The sequence below is a fragment of the Dermacentor silvarum genome, chromosome 7 (genome assembly GCF_013339745.2).
Source record: "Dermacentor silvarum isolate Dsil-2018 chromosome 7, BIME_Dsil_1.4, whole genome shotgun sequence".
Taxonomy (NCBI): domain Eukaryota; kingdom Metazoa; phylum Arthropoda; class Arachnida; order Ixodida; family Ixodidae; genus Dermacentor; species Dermacentor silvarum.
In genome coordinates, this window is record NC_051160.1 from 151189442 (window position 1) to 151209239 (window position 19798).

The 19798-nt window shown below is 47.5% G+C and overlaps 1 long non-coding RNA gene across 1 annotated transcript; it reads right to left on the reverse strand.

Annotated features, from left to right (window-relative positions):
* Positions 1–4562: 4562 nt before the first annotated feature.
* Positions 4563–18299, reverse strand: LOC125947014 (uncharacterized). Its single transcript, XR_007468068.1, has 3 exons — positions 17480–18299; positions 15404–15427; positions 4563–4886 (listed from the first exon to the last, which is right to left on the reverse strand). It is a non-coding gene; the product is annotated as an uncharacterized LOC125947014 (long non-coding RNA).
* Positions 18300–19798: the final 1499 nt, after the last annotated feature.

Genomic DNA, 19798 nt, shown 5'->3' on the forward strand with positions numbered 1-19798 from the left:
CATCAGAAGCTGTTCCATGATCCTGTAACTTAATGTCCATTCCAACGTATTGCTCAGGTCTCGGTTTAAGTTATTAAGAAAAATTAATCAGTTAAATGCAGTCTCCAGCCAAAGTGAACCGCACGTTGGCAATCGTTCCTCAACCTAATTTGTTTCTCACTGCACGTGGATTGCAATTTGGGCAACCCATTATGAACAATAACTCAACGCCTTGGCCTCATAATACGTACAAACCGCTCGTAGGTCTTTGACAGCGCCGTGTTAAAAGGGAAAATTTCGTTGCCCTCGGCAGAGCGGTTCTACACCGTGAACAGGACGCAGGCACAGGACATGCGGGAGGCAGAGCCAAATGGCATCAGTTTCGCGTGCCATCTGTTGGCGCTATCTGGAAGCAGAAACTTGCCGCGGCGCGTCCAGTGACCACGCTCGCTCACCTAAGTTACCTCTTACACCGTGCTGGGGATCAAAGAGACTCGGGCGATATCAGCGGGATCTCACGTGACCCACCCGTTGGCGCTGATAGCGCTTGCGATTCCCGTGCGCCGCCCGCGGGAGCAAAGTTTCCCCTCTCCCAACACTCCCTGACGCGCATGCGTCTGACGCGACGTTCGCTGCGCGTGCGGCGGTCATGGGACCCGAGGATTCCCACATCCCTCCACTCTTAAACTTATCCGCCCTACGGCGGAGAAATCGCTGGAACGACGGTATGGACAAAGTATCCGGGCAGATGCGATGGTAAACTCCGGCAGGAAATGGCATGAATCCACGTTGATAGGCAGCACAGCCCTGTGTGGCGGCCGCCCAGATATGACAGCTGTCACAGGGGTTGACGATGACGGGGGCTGAAGATGGCTTGCCCTCAAGATGCGCGCCGCAATGTCCACCCGGAAACAGCGGGTCAGGACTTTCGCGAAACGGCGCGCGCGCCGGCACGCGGAACCTCGCACCGACGCATCCTCGGGGGAGTGTATCATGGTGGGCCTCCCTCATTGTGGCTGCCATGTGCTGCTGCATCGGACCGCGAACAGGGAGGGGCCTCCGCTGCAATTTGAGGCCGAGACAGCAGGCAGGGACGTGGATGATGGGAGCAACAGCAAGTCCAGGTGGCTTCACTCGTTCTGCAAAGTCGCTCAACTGCACTCCACAAACACTTAGAATTAAGGCAGTAGAGGCCACCGCAGCGTCGGCCGTCTGACACGATGCTGAACCACCCGTCTATCGCATAGCTTTATGCGGCAACGCAAAAAACAACAATCCAGTTCGTTTGAATGAAGTTATTCGCTTCGACCGAATTTTTCCGGTTCGATCCAGCGTGAAAGTGGGCGATGCTCGAATGAACAAAGTGCTCTATGGTCCCCCGAGATTTCCGCTATTCCGTCCGCAAGATATCGAGTCCAATGTCACGACATGATGGTCTTCGAACATGCGACCGGCAGCTCCGAAGGGCCTTACGCCTAATCGCGTCCATGACGGATACCAATGCCACAAAAGCCCCATAAAGGGTTCCAATGAGCTGCCGTAAGGAGATGCAGGCCTAGCTAAGTGGTCCCCGCTCGCTGCTCAATACGCAGCTTCCGAGCAGACTCCTGGGACTGCGCCCGCTAATGTCCTAGCCAGCTTTTCCGACGCCCTGCTCCCAGAGCCAAAGATACAGAAAGGAAGCTATTTACATATGTACAGGGAAAATCGACCACCGCGTCGGCTGCTGCACTCACTCGCTTCGGGCGTACTCTTAGGAGAAAACTAGCTGCTAATCTCGGCGTCTACACGAGGTCGACGACACTGGTGCAGCCTTAACTCGCACTCAAGAAAGCATACCCCCATTCTAGCTAGCAATCACGCCTTTGGGTGAGGCCTAACGCTGGTCCGGACAAAGCCTTCCTCGCACCGAACCGATCATTGTTCCGTTTTCCAAGAGCTTGCCCCACGTTGGGCGCCAAATGTCGGGATAAGGAGGGGAAGCCAACGGCGCTCTGCCTCGGCATACCGAGCCCCGCGGTTGGCGCATGCCTGCGAATCAACCGCGGTCCGGTACAAGATCGAGGAAACAATAGGCGACAACAACGTGTACACTCGGAAAGCATTTATTACGACTGCAACTAACACTTCGAGCAGGCCAGCTAGCTATAGTTGACATCGCTGAGGGTTCCTTCGAAGAGAATAATACACTAGGTAAAGAAGGGCTTCCGACTTACCAACTGGGGAATAAGGGCGGCCGCGGCGATTGCCGCGGCAAGAACGCGATTGACTAATCACGTGCGGGAATACGGGAGCGGCGGCGGAACTTCCGCCATTGCCGCTTGCTGGGGACCAAAGAGACTCGGGCGATGTCAGCGGGATCTCCCGTTACCCACCCGGTGGCGCTGATAGCGCTTACGATTCCCGTGCGCCGCCCGCGGAAGGAAATTTTCCCCTCTCCCAACTCTCCCTGGCGCGCATGCGACTAACGCGACGTTCGCTGCGCGTGCGGCGGTCATGGGACCCGAGGATTCCCACAACTGAAACGGTCATTACGGGAGCAGTGATGAGTTCGACAAGCAAAAACAGAACCAATGCGTGCTCAGTACGTGCACGCGTCAATACCCATTTGAGCAAAGGTGAAGGCCCAACAGTGGGGACTGCAACGAAGAAAGTGAGCCAACCTATAACGGAAAAGGGTACAAGTTATGCATATGTCATTCGTGGCCGCGAATCCCAGGGAGATGATGCCAGGCTGTCCTTTTTGTAGGGCTGTCATGGCTATGCGTCCTGTTGTGGCAGGTCTCCGTTCGCTTGTGAAGATGCAGGATGATCGCCGGTCATCAACTGGCGCACTTGGGAGCGAGATAAATTGGCGAACTGTTCTTCGGTAGAGTACTATGATGAAGCGGCAGGGGTTGACTGGCACACGGCAATGCGCGTTGATCTATAACGGCAAAGGGTACAGGTATGCATATGCCATTCGTGGCCGCGAATCCCAGGGAGATGATGCCAGACTGTCCTTTTTATAGGGCGGGGGTGGCGCTGCGTCCTGTCGTGGCAGGTCTCCATTCGCTTGTTGCGATGTAGGATGATCGCCAGTCAAAACTGGCGTGCTTCGGAGCCAGATAAGTTGGCGAGCTGTTCTTCGGTGGACTACAACGATGAAGTTGGAGCGCTTGACTAGCACGAGGCAATGCGCGTCGATCTATAACGGCAAAGGATACAAGTTATGCATATGCCATTCGTAGCCGCAAAGTTTAGAACGTAGCGTTCGCTATGTTTGGACGGCTAAGTGCTCTGCGCCAGTACACACTGCAGATGTGTCTTTTCCCACATCGTGTTCAGAAAACAATGATGTGGAATATCCTGAGAGAGTTACCTGAATGACACGTAAGCACTTCGTAGTAACGACGTGGTGTTGAGTGCTCACACTAAACACTGATAGTGATTCTAGCACTGCTCAGCGACTGCGGTTGTCTTGGCGCCATTAGGGTAAATGCGACAGCACGGCGACGACACATACTGCTGCGGAAGGCGGCGCAACGTGAATTAATGAAGCAAACGAATTAATGCAGGTGGCGGCGCCAGGTGCGCTCATGACGCTCCGATCCGAAGCCACGGCTGCTCCAAAGTTCTGGCTTACTGATTGCACAAATCACGAGGCCACACAGACGCGCTCGCCACACTGCTCGTGCCTTCATCGTCATCTTCCACAGCTGGCTCCGGTGCAGCTGATCATGCCAGCGTTCCCATACTGCCCCTAGCGCGCGTGCCACTGCTTGCGCGTTTGTCATTTTCAGGCACAGCTGGCTTGAAGGCCATCGTCTTACGCGAAGGACAGACGGATGCTCGGACAGTTTTCTTGTTGGGTAAATATAGAAATGCTTACTCATTTAAAAGCGCCAGAGAGCACCCGGGTTGCCACCTGATCCTTTTTTCAGTGTTCGCACGCACCGGCGCACCAGGCCACATACAAGCTGCATGGCGGCACCACTACACGGTCTATAGTGTACATAACGAGTCTTCAGAGAGTGTGCAGTACACGCCTTACAGATAAGGCATTGCAATGGTGACAATACGTTGCTCCGCTATATTGCTTCAACACAAAAGCAGTACCGTGAACAGTCACGTTAACTTGTGTTCCCACGGTGACTACGGCTCTCACTGTGCATTTCCATGACGTACCATCAATTTTCCAGTCCTAATTAAACTCAATTCCTAACTGACATATAGTTTTTTGCATCAGTATGGTAGTTTCATATTTTAGGTGGCCGAATAATACAAATTGTTGATGATAATGACGTGTGTTTAATGGCGCATCAGCCAGGAATGGCCAAGGAGCACGAAATTTTTTCACAGCGAAAAGAGGCAGTATGTGCTCGTTTAGAGTGGCTTATAGAAAAATGTCTATTAGATATTTAAAAAAAAAGTTTCTTTTTAAAAGCTTGTTCAAATATTCTCATTGTTTCATCATGCAAAATGAGTTTCTAGAACTACTATAGATATTTCCAGATGTATTACTATTCCTGTAGATAGTACTTCTATAAATGTATTGAATAACATTTTGCCTTTATTATGCAACGTAAAAAATGGTAGACTGATTACTCATGTAGATGTATACTTTATTATAGCTACTTCTCTGAAACGTATTTTTTTACTACCGCAGTTATTCGTTTTCAGAGATAATGATAATAGTTGTATTTTTATTGCATTTATATTTGCGCTGATCAAATAAACTTTTCTACTGTATAAAGCAGCGGCATCTCAGTCATTCTTCGTCTGCTGATATTTCTTGCAGTCTTCTGCGTTATATTTCACCACGTCTGCTCTTACTGTGCCTCTTTCTTTGTCATATTTATCTTTACAATCCTGTGGTACATTGTCCTGGTGCCCCTGAATCACACGCAGATCATGAGTTGGGCGGCCTGTAAGAAGTATTTTGTAGTCAGATTTTAAAATTATAGTTTTTTAGTGTAGAATGCTGTCACATCTTTTTGAAGCAAATGGTGTAATTATGTTTCATTTCATAAGATCAACGTCGTAAAGTGAGCCAATATCACGAGAAAGTAAGATTACCGCAAAATTATTCGCAATGTGCAATCTCAAGTGTTCAAGTTTCCTAGTCAATTTGTTGCTTTAAAAACAGATAACTGTTCGATGTATTCTGGGCAATGAAGAACTAAGTACTTGAGGCTGGTGGTCAAGAACGGAAATGATGTTTTTGGACAAAAGGATGACAATAGCGCAGATCAATTGGACAGAAATGGGTTCTGTGGACTGATATTGAATAAATGCAGGCTACTCCTAACGAAATGTCGCGAAGTAATATCGCTCTTAATTAGAAAAAAACATGTCATGAATGTTTTCATGACATGTCATGAATGTATCAGAAAAGCCGAAGTTTACCACAAAAATTTAATTCAGATTACACATCACCATTCAAATACTGAAAAACCAGGAATAATGAGTATTTCTTAAAACAGGAGCAAGTATCTGCAGTGCAAAAAATACACAGCTTTGTTATTGGCAAAGCTTCCAATATAAATTAGAAGCAGTAGACGCCTCAGCTTCTGGCATACGGAATGAAAAGCTTCCTACATATAAATATACAGCACGCACAATTGGCAAGCGAGAATCTATTTCGCAATACGGAGAGAAATGTTATCGCATAACAGAATTGCAGAAGAAATTGATGAGACTGGACTTGCCACAGACTCTGTTGCTAAAGTATCCTTAATACATTTGCAGCCATATATTGGCGACAACTCCTAAAAAATATGGGTGATCCCACACATTCCAGCAATAAATAATAAGCAACACTGGTTGTGGTTGAGTCGCGGAGAGATGTTCCTATTCCAAAACCTTTTTGGGAAGCAACCTCGCTGCTTTCGGCAAAATATGTTATTTAAAATTAAAATCAGAGCTTGTGGCGCACACATTGGACAACTAAACAAGTCCAGCTGAAAACTATTGTCAAGTACCTACCTGTTCCCACAAAGAGACACAATCCACGGACAAGGCTGCGAGTGGTCGCGAATGCCTCCCCCCCCATCTACTTTTCAGCTGCTGATCATGTTTTTAATAATACCACTAATATTATTATTCTAAGTGATATTGAAACTAATCCATGTGTGACCATGTAAAACACAAAACGGTTGTATGCAAGACCACTTCACGGCATTGGTTGTAAATAAAGTCCAGTGTGCAGTGGTAGCCGCACGTGGTTATTTATTTCTCGCAGCTCTGAATACAGCCCTTTGAGCTCATGTCTATTTAAAAGGACGCAAAGCGTCACTGTTTCCTTTTACCCTTTTCCGCCACACATGACCCAAAGTACTCCCACATTCAATGCCGCCGTCAAGTAACGAAGTTGCCACTGTTTCTCACGTGGTATTACGCTTCATCTTGTCTCTCCGGCGCTCACTACATGGTATGGTTCTATTTTATTAACGCCTAAAACATCTTCTAAAGCGACCGTGCATGCGAGAACCTATTTGAAAATCCGCGCCACTAGACGGCCTAAACTCGATTTGGGCCCAGATGCTTCGTTACGAACGTGTTCATTCGACAATTCACAGATTATGCAACAGCTGCATTGTGCGCTTCGACGTCAACTTTCTTCTCCCCGCACTTTCACAATCATCTGCATCGACTCGAGGCTTGTGCTTTCTTTTCTCAACTCAGTGCATACGTGCCTTTCTATGCGCTGTTCTTTAAAGTTACGCAGTCGCTGGTGGTACAGATCACCACAAGGTGGTCATTCTCGAAGACAAAAATTGTGTAGCAGTGTGATGAAGCACAGCTTCAAATGAAGGCGGTTTTCAGTATTGTGGTAGAATCCACCTAATCGTGGGCGGCCGCTCGTCTTGAGGTGGCAGCGAGTTAGCTACGTCAATACATCGGCGTCCCTAAATAATTCTGGGGTTTTACGTGCCAACACCACGATTTAATTATGCGGCCCGCCTTAGTGGGGGTCTCCGGATTAATTCTGACCACCAGGGGATCTTTACTGTGTCTGCAATGCAAGGGCCGCAAGCATTTTTTCATTTGGCCCCTATCGAAATGCGGCCGCCGCGGCTGGGGTTTGATCCTCGACCTCGTGCTTAGCAACGCAACACCATAGCCGCTAAGCCACCGCGCGGGTCGGTGCCCCCAAACACGGGAAAATCTTGGTGATGCAACAAATAAGAAATGCAGTAAGGTACAAGGCCAAACGATGTGTCGCTCGAGCAAAAGGATGGATGAATGGAACAACAGAATGAAGCATAACAAACCCTCAAGGCAGAGATCCGTCATGTATAATAATGATGACTTCAAGCTCAAAGCACCAGGAAGGTAAAAAAACCCTTAAGGGTTCACCACGCTTCTACAGAAAAGTAGTTGAGGTTTTGGTTTTCGCCGGATACTAAAATCTTTTTTAAGAATGGAACAAATCCTATCATGTTGCCCTAAAATATGTGCAAGTGGAATATTTGCATAATTAGGACTTTCTAAAAATACTTGGGAAACTGTGTGACTATTTGCTATCTCTATTCGTGCTAGTTCTTAGCTGAGGGCTATTAAAGAGGCACATCAAAACCTGCTACCACAGCACTGCAAAACAATTTTGTTTTATTCGACTTTGTAAAAGAACATGGACTTCAAAACACGCCATTAATTATCATTCAGTACAAAAGCGATGTGCTTTAAAGTACAACACGCTTCACCCGCAGTAAGTTCAGAACTCATCCCATCATATTAAGCTGCCAAAGTCAGTGTCAGACGTAGATGTTGAAAGGATGCCTCCAGTGAGGAATTTTTCTGGGGCTACCAGAATTACGAGCGCCTCGCTTCCCTGTTCTAAAGGCATACAATACCAAATTGCAAGAATCACGAGGGAGCCATGTAGTTAGAACGAGGAGGTTAACAAAGAAGCTTGAGAAGAAATTAAGGGCTCCCCTACGGGCGACTGAACGAAAATGATAGACGTAACGGCATGGAACCGCAAAACCGCGGTGGGGATTTAAAGCACACGGAAGTAATTTAGATTCTATTAAAAATTTGGAGGAATCAGTGGAACTGGGCGATAGGGAGTGGGAATGCTGCCGAGATGGCAAGGATACAGGCATCTAAGCAACAAATTGATGTGTTTACCATCTTGGGATACTTCGCACAGTTTCTGTGGATTATCTACTATTGAGATTAGAGTTTGAATGCGTGAGCACTCGTAGGGTACTTTACGCATAATGCGGAGCCTATCTACATATGTATGTATGTATGTATGTATGTATGTATGTATGTATGTATGTATGTATGTATGTATGTATGTATGTATTTATCGGACCACCTTTGCCGCCTACCCGGGGCACTGCGTAGTCAGTAGTCGAATAGGTAGCTCATCGGGCTGCTGTTCTGAGGTAGCAGGGTTCGAAACCAACTATAAGACCAACTATTTAGTAATTTATGTGAGAATGTGTGTATTCGCACCGCTTTTCAGCGAACCACTTTCACGCTGATATTGGTCACTGTTCTAAGTACATTACCGCTGTTTCAAGAGACTCTTCGAAGCCGAATCGAGTACTGAATATGTCGCACTCGCTCTCTGCTGGTCTCAAAGAGCCTCTTTGATGCTAACTTGGGTCGCTGGGTATGTGCTAATAGGTGTGTGCCGCTCTTCATGAACGCCTTCGACAACAACTTGGAGAACTTCGTTTGTGCCACCGGGAATATGTCGCTGCACACTGACGAAACAGATTCCTAAGTTTTTTTTTTCTGATTCTGAAGTAAATTGGTTGCTCTCCATTGAACGAAGGACAGAAACCCCATCTATTAGCATGTCCTCTATTCAATGAACGCTTTTCACGCCACTTCTTTAGCGACTTGCGCCATGAGTGTACTGGGTATGTGCTACCCTTCAATGACCCTTTGGCCAGTTTCTGCCGCAGCATATGTGCGACTGAGTGTGCAGCCAAGCGAGGGAACAATTCAGAGCGTTCGCAGGCACCGGCGTGCCACGCTTCAGACAAAGGATCCCAGTTACCGCATGACGCGTTTCTCTGCGCTCGCACGCACCGGTCCGCCATGAATTTCGGAGGCCACACCCAGGCTTCGTGGCGGCGGCACCCGATGGCGTCGAGTGTTTTTAGCGAAGCGCGAAAGAGGAATCCCGCTGCAGTACGTGCCTCCTGCACATTTCGTTTTGACGGCGGCAATTAGTTGTGTCGCAATTTCGATTCAATGCGAAACCCATTACCGTCGACACTCATAGTGAGATAGGGTCCCGCCGAATTTGAATGCGTTACCGTTCTTTGGCTACCTCACGCAGTTTGCGGGGCTATCTATATATCTATCTATCAATCTATTTAGCTATCCTATCTATATATGCATGTCTGTATGTATGTTTATATGTTTGTAGGTAACGGTTTTCGCACACCTACCTGGTTCACTGGGTTGTCCATGGTCGAATGGTTAGCGCATCGGGCTGCTGCGCTAAGGTAAAATGATTTAAAATAACCATCACGTACCTCAGGACGTTCATTAAAGCTTTACATCCATCCATCCATCCATCAGAGCCACTTCGGTCACTGAGTATGTGTCATTGTACAAATCCGTGCCGCTCTTCAACGAACTTCTTTCACGCCAACATGGGTCCCCGAATACGCGGTACCAGGTGGTCTGTTCGAGAAACCCTTTGACGCTGACCTGGAGCACTGGTTATGTGCCACTGGGTTTGTGCTGGTTTTCAATGAATCTCTTTATGCCGACTAGGGTCACTGGGTATGTGTCAGTAGGTTTGTGCCGCTGTTCAATCAACGTCTTTGACGCCAATACGATTAACTAGGTATGTGCGACTGGGAATGTGGCGCCCGTTCGTGCTGTCAGCAACCCTGCAGCACCACCTCGAAACATGGAAGACGAAACACCCGGACATTGCAGCTCGCCTACAACGGTCCTTCTACGTGGACGACTTGGGCATCGGCGCGACTTCCGGAGAGGAGGCTCTAGAGATTTACCGGGAAGCGAATGTCATTATTACGGACGCAGGAATGGAACTCAGAAAATGGTGATCGAACTCGTGCCTACTCTGCACTCAGTTCTTGAACGATGACATCTCACTTCAGAACGTTAGTAAGCAGGGCTCTAAGTCCAAGGTACTTGGGCTCCTTTGAGACGCTCATCCGATGACATCATCCTCACCACGCAAGCCGTCCTCTAGTACATTTTAACGCAGCCATCAACGATGCGGACCATTTTACAAGCCCTCGCCAGGCTATTCGACCCATTGGGCTTTCTTGCTCCATTTGACGTGAGAGCTCGACTCCTATTTCAACGGCTATGGTGGCACGGCATCGATCTGGACGAGCCTCTCCCACCGGACGTTGAGGTTTTGTGGAAGAACTGGGTATCGGAACTACCTGTCCTGTCTACCCTTGGCATTCAACGTTGCATCTCACAGGCATCACTAAAGAAGGAGGCATGACAGTACATTTCTTCGCGGACGTCAACCCTCATGTAAACGAAGTCGCAGACTTTGTACGTGAATAACTAGCCAACGGCGGTTTTACCGTCCGGCTCCTTATTAGCAAATCTCGCCTCGCACCACTGAAGACGATTTCATCTACCCCGTTAAGAGCTGCTTGCTAGTCATTTGGTGGCGAGATTGTAGCATTACATCCAGAAAATGCATGAGGTTTCATCGTGTATTGCTTCCTTCTGGCCTGGATAAACGATAGCGTTGCATTGGATCTCTGGCGACGCCAACTGCTTGGAGACCTTCGTAAGAAACCGAATTCACGAGATTCAGACTTTGACCCGAGGTGCCATTGGTGCCATTGCGTGAGCGCAGACAACCCGGCACACCTTTTGGCACACGGAGTATCAGCAGTGCTCCTAACACGAGAGATGAAGCGGTGGACCGGGCCTCTGTGGTTCGCCGAACCAGACAGTAACTGGCCTTTGAACACTTGCGCTACGCTGACGGTGCAGGACCTGAACAGCGAACTTGCGTCCGTGTGCCCAGCCGCAGTGTAACCGCAGGCCATGCATAAACCGACACAACTGCTGGACCACGAGAACTAACAGCTCACTTTCCAGAGTTCTCCGAGTAACCGCTTGACTTTTGAGGTTTATTTGCAACGCTTTCAGGAAGCCACCGTCCTTCATTGGACCACTGACATGAATGAAAATGAAGCACGCGGAGCAGTACTGGCTCAAGTTGGTTCAGAAAACTGCCTTCCCAGCCGAGGTCGGCACGTCACGCTGGCCAGTCGTTGGAATTAGGTTCCAGCGTTCTGACTCTACGACCGGATATTGGCCAGGACGGGTTACTTAGAGTTGGATGACGTTTGCAGGAACTCGATGGGCCAGAGAAACGCGCAATCCTATTACCAAGTGACCACTTGTTTACGCGGCTCTTGGTGTCTGCCACAGATGTCCGTCTTCTACATGCCAGAGTTGAAATTACGCTTCTAGACGTCTGTTCAAGGTTTTGGATCTTAAAGGGGAGGCGAACCGTTAAGAAGGTGCTTCAGTCTACTTGCCGTGTCTTCGTGGACGTTTAACTCCAGCGTCGGTTCCGGTGGCACCATTACCGAAGGACCCCATAGCAGAGGCGCCACCACTTGACGTCTTGGGAGTAGCCTTTTGCGGCCTATACTTGCCGCTCTACGCAAGAGTCGGAGAAGCTCTATATCGCCGTTTCTCCTGTGCTGTGACACGAGCAGTGCACCTAGAAATAACCTTGGCAGGACAGCGCGAGCATTCATCCTTGCATTTCGTCGCTTTACATCCAAGCGTGGCGTTCCTTGTATAGTTTATTCCGATAACGCCAAGACATTCCTCAGCTGATCCAGGCAACTGCGACTGTTGCTCAGCGAGACCGTCCAGGACTACGCAAGTGCTTATCGAATCCAGTGGAAATTCATCGCCCAACGGGTGGGTCCCGGGGTGGGGCGGTTTCTGGGAGCGCGTCATCAGGACAATTAAGGATGGACTGAAACACTGTCTTGGACGAAGCAGCCTCAGTTACGGAGAACTGCCCACAGTGCTGGCTGAGGTAGAAGCGATTGTCAACTGCCGCCCTGTAACGTGACTCTGCGAGGACACCGAGGATGCAGAGGTGCTCACGCCATCGCACTTCCTAACCGGCAAGCGCGTCGTCGGTCTACCAGTTTGCTTAGCTCCACCCCGCAAGACTTGCGAAGGCGGGTGAAGTATGGAGACGAGCTGCTGCATGAGTTATGGAAACGATGGAAGAAAGAATATTTGCTTTTCCTCCGCTCAGCTCATCACTGCAAGCCAGCGTGTTCGTCCCGAATGCGGGTTGGTGATTTCGTGATAGTGAAGGAGGACAAGGTGCTGGGGCTGCAGTGGAAACACGGTAGAGTAGTCGAAGTATTGGCGATAAACGCCATGCGTGGCACGAAAGAACGAGAAAGAAGAAGGGGATCCGGGCGGTAGCGCGGCTCGTGAGCGCGCAATAAAAAAAAGTCAGGCAAGTTTGCACTCGGTCGCGCAAAGCTTAGGCACAGTGAATCTTACTGGCTGCTACTACTAGGTATGAACTTAGCTGCTGCTAGGTCTTAATTGGGTTTAACTTAACTAAGAATGTAGGAAGCTATTCTCGAGCGATCATTTTCGGAGGTACCTTCCCTTTCGCGTGACTAGCGCTGGACGCATGGTCGCCTACGAGCGACAGCGCTCCTGGCATGCCACAAAAGCAGGCAGGCTAACCAAGTTTGGTACAGTGCCAAGACCGCTGTCGCTTGTCGGCGCCGAACTCGTTGGCAGATTTCGCATTACTAGTGCTGGACGCGTCGGCGCCTACGAGCGACAGCGTGCTGGCATGCCACAAACGCAGGCAGGCTAACCAAGCTTGTTGGCACAGTGCCAAGAACGCTGCTGCTTGCTGACGCCGAACGCGTTGGAGGCTAGCCGCTCGATATCAATTGGCCAGCTCCTGAGCTTTGCGCGGCCTAGTGCAAGCTTTTGCCTTTTAGGGGCGAAGCTCCTTGGGGTGTGGGTCGTTCCCTCCTCTGTAGTAGTAGTAGTTGTAGTATGTAGCACCTGTAGTTTTATGAAGTGTTCACTAGATGGCGTTGCGGTTCCGCTTCCACTTCCGGTTCCACTTCCGTTTCCGGTTCCACTTTGCGTGCGTTCGGTGCGAACGCGGGCAAAACTCCGACGGCGTCGACAACAGTTCTGCGTGTTGCTGGTGCTGCTGCATTTCCAAGTTTATACAGCTGATAAAACTACCTTGAGTCTCTCGTTCCCGACGCGCGCTCTCTTTATCTCTCGTCCGTAGCTGTGGTTTACCCGAATGATCCACCGGTGCTTCGCCCACTCATCATCATTCACTTCGTGGATATGCTGTGATTTTTTTCTCCTGGTTCAGCGCACCGCGGAGAGAAGACAGGCAGGGGTCGGGAAGGCAGGGAGCTGGCGAGGAGCAGACCGCGTGTACTCCTCCTCCTTCTCCGGGTTGCCATGGCTACCACGGCTACGCACCACAAATTACAGCTGGCTTGAACAGCTTCGCTGTTAATAAAAAAAAAGTTGTCGCAGTTTCGCCTGAAAGGCGAAGCCTGAATTGCGATAGCGATTTGTAGAGAGCTATACGGAGTAATGATAGTAGCTTTATCAGCTGTATAAACTTGGACATGCAGCAGTACCGGCAACACGCAGAACTGTTGTCGACGCCGTCGGTGTTTTTCCCGCGTTCGCACAAAATGCATGCGGCGTTGGTGACTGTTGCCGGAGCCTCTGATATAAATGGGCACTTGGTGCCGCAGCTAAACGTCGCCTCCCTTCCCTCCCCCCCACGGGCTTTCGCGCGTCGGAAAAAAAGGCGCGTTTGCTCTACATATATGGTGATTGTAAAGGAGGAAAGAGACGCCTACTTCTGCAGCCCTTATGGGATTTTGGCGCTGAGCCGTGCTCCCTCAAGGGCTGCAGAAGATAGCGCCAACCTTTCCCTTTCCCTCAAGAACCACTTATCTATCTCTATGGGAGCACGGCGCAGAACGCGCGTTTGTTGTCCGCCGTGGGTTCACTCCACGCGAAACCGCGCGTCCCTCGCGCCCTTTCACTCGCACATACAGTGTTCGGCGGCGTGCGGCGACTATTTCATCTCCATTGACGTCATACGGAACCTCACGGCGACGGCGACGCCGATGGCAGAAATCTGCTTTGGAGTGTCTATATAGTTGCTATCGCAAAAAAATGTTTCACCACGGCAACCACGGGTGTCGGTCTCTTCTCTGCCGTTACAATAATTGTAAAATAATGTGCTGTCTAAAAGATATAAATTTCGCTTTAAACGAAACCACTTCCTGGTTAAGCTGTACAAGTTAAAGCAATGAAAAGTACACATACGATTCGCGAGCCGCGGGATATTAGTTCATACCAAAAATAGGTAGGAATTACGGCCGGGATATTATTTCTTGTCGACTGCCAGTTCTATTAAATTCATGCAATAATTCTCTTCTTTAAGTGAGTGATTTCTCTTTGATTTTGTTTGTACAATCAACCTTATACAGAAAGTGTATGATAAATTCCTGATAAATTTTCCCAGTGTTTTTTTTTCTGTTTGCTACATGAATTGTTACTTCCTAGTTTTTTATGTTTGCTTCAATAAGCTATCTTTTGTAGGAGGCATAGACCTTCGTCAAGCATGTAGAAGGATGTTTGTGCACGTTCATATCATCTTAATGAGGCAAATAAATGTTCCTATCCTTCTATTACATTGCCCGTGTTTGCCGTTCATCTAGTATAGAAAGCGATAGTTGTGTTTTCGCCCAAAGCTAAAAACCTAAGAACACGCAAGCAGTGCAGTGGAAGCTTGCGCGCTTTGATAATCTCTATAGCAAAGCGAAAGAGTGAGCTCAGATAAAATGCAGACATCTTTGATATCCGCTAGAAATACTTGCCTCTAGGTATGCAAAAACACTACATCATGTTTCAATAATGAAACACCGCCTTACACCCTTGTTCATCTTCCTAGTCTCGGCTGTGCATGAGGTCGCGGGATCGAATCCCGTCCACAGCGACCGCATTTCGATGAGGGCGAAATGCAGAAAACACCCATGTACTCGGATTTAGGTGCACGTTAAAGAACCCCAGGTGGCCCAAGTTAATCCGGAGTCCCCCACTACGGCGTGCCTCATAATCAGATGGTGGTTTTTGCACGTAAAGCCTCATAATTTAATGGAGAATTAAGTGGTCATGTTCAGTGTAAGCATTATAGAAGAACATTATATTTTGCGTATTATAGACACTCCATAGACATTGTTCCCATTATGTTCATCGTAATATGCCTCCGTGTAGCTGAAGCTAAATAATGAAATGAAACTACATAAGTGACTGTCAAGAACGTAGAAATAACACTTCTTTAGGGTTTATAAAAAATATAACATTGAACATATATCATCTGCGCAGATATTATACGAAGAGCCTATATACTTACTAGTGCAAATGGGCTGGCCGGTTCCTAAACAAAAAAGTAGAAACAAAAGTTTCATTTGCGCAATACGTCAAAGGTACAAAATATTATTGAAATACACCATCGCAGAAAGCATAATTTTACAAACTATTCTCAAATAAGGGTGGAGGTTGCATTACGAACCGTAGGAACCGGATGCTTTTTGGCACCGTAGTCTTTCTCTACCAAATAAGCATGTGTGTTTGTATACAAACACACACACACACACACACATACACACAAAGGGTGTTCGAACTATTATACAAGGAGATTTAACAATATGCAAACGCCACATACCTGGACAGAACCAAGGTAATGTTGTTTGCCGTCACTTGGAGATACTCAGATGATTTTTTGCATTCCGTCTAATTATATAGGTCCTTATTTATAATTCCAATTCTAAAATATTTTAACTAGAGATAACGTTTCAGTGAGAAAATTAAAGAGCAACAAGAAAAACTCCCGATACAGCTTTTTCTTGCAAAGTATGTGCTACATAAAAGTGTTTTTCCGAGCATGAAGAAGTCCGCGAATATGCTCAATATTGTCTTGCGAACGGCCACTCGAATCACTTAGCGTGCATTCGCGGGCTTCTTTCACGCTCGGAAAAACACTTTTACGTAGCACGTATTTATCATCATCATCATTTATTTTCCCTTAAGGACCCCTGTCGGGGTATTACATAAGAAATATTACATAGCAAAAGAAGGCTGTGTTTTTCATGTTTATTTATTTTATTTATTTATTTATTTATTTTATTTATTTATACACACTGCAGCCCAATTGGGCTATCGCAGGAGTGGGAGTGTACATTAGATAAAACATCAAAACATTCGTCTGCACAACTCAACTTCAACACCTTGAAAATCAGCATTGTTACAAAATGAAACATACAACAAGTAACACAAACACAGCATGAATCAACCTAAGTGATATAAAAATTCCTCTAAAGGTAACGACCTAGTCTCACCTGGCACTAAGTTCCATTTTTCAGTCGTACGAGGAAAGAAACTGTACTTAAATAAGTTAGTGCGCGGTTCAAATGGTGCAAGGTTGAGTTTGTGGCTATTCCTTGTAGGTTTCAATTAGCAGGAGACAGATAGTTGTTCGTTGATGAGTAGCATGGGGTGTTAAAGTAGAGTAGCATGGGGTGTTGTTTTAGAATTTTGCCAATAATACTTTTATCTCAATATAATATTTGATGAGCTCATTATCTTTAACGTGCACTACAACGCAAGCACACGGGCGTTTTTGCATTTCGCCTCCATCGAAATGCTGCCGCCGGGGCCGGGATACGATCCCGCCACCTCGTGCTCAGCAGCGCAACGCCTTAGCTGACTGAGCCACCCCGGCGGGTATTATTATTGAGTACTAATTGAGTAAGTAGGCCAAATGCACTCAATAATATCGGTGCATCTCCAAGCGACGGACAACATTACCTTGATGCTGCCCAGTTACGTGGGACTTGCATATTTTTAAATATTGGTGAATAATAGTTAGGACACACTGTTTATATATATATATATATATATATATATATATATATATATAAAATAAAGAACTGTGTCATAGGATGCGGCAAGAGGCAATAATCTGTACAATCTCGTAGGGGAAAATGAGTGCTTTATTGATCTTTCGGCCTTAAGAGCCACCTTCATCACAGCAATGCAGAAATGCGCCTGTGGCGGTTTATAAGGTAACACCTGGCATGTGTATCTTTGTAAAAAAAGCAAACATGACTCTGAGTGGCTTTTAAACATATTAATATAAACACGTATGTCAACAAAGTAGGTGGCATGTCTACGTGTTGGTGGCAAATCTACGGTATACACGTCTACGTGCTCGGGCACCATGAGAAAAAAATTCCGTGGGTACCTAAGCACTTTCTATGGGTTGTGAATGCGAAAGCATTATTTTACAATTATTGGACATTAGCGGTCCTTCAACTTTCGCGCTGCGAGTAATGATTTCGAGTTTGGCTGCGGGGTAGGTTATCGAGTTTTGGGATTAAATTGGTGCTGGTCAGTTTTTTGTAGTTTCAACGTTAGCATTTTACAGTACCTTAGATAAGGCAAATGTATGCCGCAGGTAAAATCCGGGAACACTCAGCACATCCGTATGGAATGCAAAAGGTTCACCCAGTGAGACTCGTAGGTAACGTAAGCCTCCAGAAGCGCTTGGATTTAAAGTGGACGGAAGCATCAACCAGTCAGCAATCGAGGAAACCAAGAGACACAGAAACATTGTACAAAAAGCAGCGAAGCAATTTGCACGAGAGAATCCGCTAGCTTCACTAAACGCTTCACTTTAAAAGAAGTCACCAAGTATCAGAACGTGTTTAGTTCACGTTGAAATGAACAACGCGCAATTGGTAAGGTGGTTTCATTCACATAATGGTAGGAATAGAAGAAAGGTCACTTTTAGCGACATACTCTGTTTTCTATAGCGATGCTTACACAAAACGCTTTTTGTATGTATTATAAAAGTCAGCATTGCTTAACATTTTTTCTTTTGATTTTTTTTTCAGAATACAATACTCGGCTGTATATGACGATGAGCGGAAATGTAAGTTTCAGGGTAATGTTTGAAGTAAAGTTCGGTGTCAAAGTTGATTACCTAGCACATAGATTGCACAATACGAACATATATTTGCAAAGAAATAACTCTTAACCGTGTACAATTAAGTTGGAATTAGCTAGCGCAAGACGGGGGTAATTGGAGACAGCCGGGAGAGGCCTTCGCCCTGCAGTGGACATAAATATAGGATGATGATGATGTCTGAAACAGCGCAACTGAAACAATGCAAGACAGAGAAACAAATACAACAGAAGAAGCTGTAGTTGGTTCTAAAGATAAACCAACTCGCCCTCACCGACATGTTACTCACCTACCAGGACTTTGACAAGCAATCAGTACTTACTTGAGGTGTTGAGACAGCGAGCCCCTAAATGAAAACCAAAGCACTATTAATAATTTCTGTCATGATATTCCACGTAGGAATCCTTCAGTGGAAAGTAAAAGTCATATTGTCGAGAAAGCATTATTGTTGCTGTGCCGCAAATGTTCCACACTTAAAACGTTTGAAAATATGAAATTGGGACTCTAACTATGGTCAACGTCTCTACTATCGAAAGAACAAACACACACAAACATGTACGACACAATGTATGTTTTACTTTGATATTTTTATCGCGATAGCAATAATATGGACCCTCTAGACGAATTTCTGCCGTCGCCGTCGTCGCCGTGAGGTTCCGTATAAAGTGCACGGGCACTAAAATTGTTGCCGCGCGCCGTATGCTGTACGGGCGAGTGAAAGAATGCGACGCAGGCTTGCAGTCACCCACAACGCTCCGGAGGGAAGGTAGGGAAGTGGAGGGGCCGCGCTTTACTGCGGCCGCGCGCTCCCGCCGGGCCGGAAGACTCTGGGGGGAGGGGGGCGGGGCATTCTGCGACACGAGCGCCCATCTGTGCGGCTGTATCTTGAAAGTCATCTGCGGCGGGTAACATCTGCGGCTAAGATCGGCATGCGCCCGCTCCTGATTGAGTGCTCCCGCCACGTGTTACGGGCGCGCGCCTCACCTGTTTCACCAGCGGTCGTTTCTTGGCCTTTCCTGCCGTTTTCCTTCACTTGCGCGAGACGAGTTTTTTGTGGTCACATCTACAACGGCTGGCGGTACTGACACTCGTGAGGCAATACAAGTTCGCTTGAAAATTTGCGAGACAGTATAACGTTGTCAAACCCTTTCAGCACGTATACGACATCGCCGTGCCAACTGTTCTTCGCTGATCATCTGTTTCAGCGCTATTCTGAACCTATGTTTCAGATCAGCACTATTCTGAACCTCTATTTCACATCACCATGATTTTCGACGAGCAAGCGTAAGATAAGCAAGGGGTAGCTGGCCAATCCCGACGCCGGCAGTACCATCGTAATCCGGTAATGTACTTTCACTGGGCTAGCTCGGCTCATCCGAAACCCTCTTCGCTCCTTCGCGACATATTAGTTAAGAAACACCGGTGAAGATAGGCAATACTAAAGCTCCTCCATACTACTACCACTGTCAGTTAAGTAGCGCCAACCTGATCTGCCCCTCTTCTTTTTCCCCTCATCTCCAACCGACGGAAGCGGAAGTGCCGCCGCGATCTTTCTGCCGGCCTTTCCGCCGCCGCCGCTTGATCTCGCGTGTTCTCGGCGAGCGCGGAAATAACATGGAAGGCCAGATGGGAACAGATCAGCGCTGAAACTTCCTACCGGAAGCTGCGGAACCGGAAATGGGCGGCGGCGGCGGTTCCGCGAAGGGTGGCGCTACTTAAAGGGCCCCTAAACCACTCAGAGGTCGAAATTTAGTTGGGGTGTTGCAGTTGTGCACGAGTCTT